The following is a 1,812-nucleotide window of genomic DNA, read 5'->3' as shown; positions in this document are numbered from 1 at the left end:
ACAAATAGCTGACAGCATTGAAGATGAATCCAGGTTGGACACACTGGCTCCTGACTGTAAAGACAGGCCTCAGAGGACTGCAGCAGGAGGGTGGCTGAGGGTTCCAGGCCAGCCTAGGCTATGGAGTGAGCCTCTACCTCAAAAGACTAACAGCATTTAGAAATAAAGGAAGAGAAAAACTCCAACACTTATTGAAAGACTAGGCACGGTAAAGCAAATGAATCCATTGCATTGAGTAGAGTCCCCCAAAGACATGAATCTAAGGAGCATCTTGAGTTAAATAGAGGGAACTTGTACAATTTAACATGCAGTGTGTGATTTTATTAAAGCTAAGATCCAGCCAGGATTACTTCAAGGACACACTTCAATGTTCAGCGGATGGTCCAAGAAGGCTTCCTAGAGTGGCTCCTCATGAGATTGTCTTTGTGTGAAGAATAGCAGGTGACACCTACCTCCACAGCATGGAGGAACATTCTCTTCACTCATAGAACACTGCTTTAGAAACATATTTCCAAAAGACTTCTGTATTGAGAGACCCTGCTTTATAATAGTCGGATCCTCATGCCCACCTCTTTGGATTCTTTCTCTCCTGGTCTCCCCTGGAAACCTGGTGAACTTACAGTCAGAGCGAGGATTGTCTGATCTCCTGAGGACACAGAGAGAAGCCAGAGGAATTGTCCCAGATCCACTGAAAAGGACTCTCCTGACTAGATACACTTATAAAACCCTGGCTTGGGTTCTCTGTCTCCTGTCTCTGGGCTCCATGCAGAGCAGCAGCTCTCAACCTGTGGTTCTCGACCCCCTTGGAAGTCAAACAATCATTTCACAGGGGTCGCCTAACACTCCTGGATATCAGAAAGTTACATTACAGTTCATAACAGTAGCAAAATTATAGTTGTGAAGTAGCAATGAAAATAATTTAATGGCTGGGGGTTGCTAAAACCTGAGAAAGTATATTAAAGGGTCGCAGCATTAGGAAGGTTGAGAACCACTGCTGAAAACCCTTCAGTTCACATTTGTCATTAACAGGTTATAATTTCCAAAACTGGGAGCTAGCTGCATGCTGTCCCCTGAGCTCCCTTGTCTGGCCACTACTCTGGTGGCCTCTGCCAGGCTTGCTTCACAAGGAACATCCAGTCTAAGGCTGCCCATCTGAGGCTTGATGCAGGGGGAACATTCTGATTTCCAGATACCTGCCACACCAGGAACATCCAGGGACAACCAGATGGCTAAAGGCCAGAGTAAGAACACAAACAACAAGAGCCAGGGAGATACATCATCTTCAGAGCAAGGCTATTATTCCACTACAGCAAACCCTGGATAGCTTAACAGGACCAAAGCACCAAGAAAATAACCTTAAATCCGGATAAAGATGATAGATGCCTTTAAAGAGGAAATTAATAAATTTCTAAAGAAATACAGAAAAATATGATCAAACAGGTAGAATTTAAAGAGGAAACTAATAAATCCCTAATAAAATCAAGGGAAAAATCAAGTAGGCTAGATCCCTGGGATGCAGGAATAATTTAACATATAAAAATCCAGCAATATAATCTACCACATAAACAAACTGGGGAAAAAATCACATGATCATCTCATTAGATATTGAAAAAGCCTTTGACAAAATCCAACACCAAAAGTTTTGGAGAGATCAGGGATACAAGGTGGAAACCTAAACATAATCAAAGCAACATGCAGCAACCCAATAGCCAACATCAAAGTAAATGCAGAGAAAGTTAAAGCAATTTCACTAAAATCAGAGCTAAGACAAAGCTGTTCATTCTCTCCCTGTCTATTCAACATAATACTTGA

Source organism: Mastomys coucha, unplaced genomic scaffold (genome assembly GCF_008632895.1).
Source record: "Mastomys coucha isolate ucsf_1 unplaced genomic scaffold, UCSF_Mcou_1 pScaffold6, whole genome shotgun sequence".
Classification (NCBI taxonomy): Eukaryota; Metazoa; Chordata; class Mammalia; order Rodentia; family Muridae; genus Mastomys; species Mastomys coucha.
Note: the sequence above shows the minus strand (reverse complement) of the source record.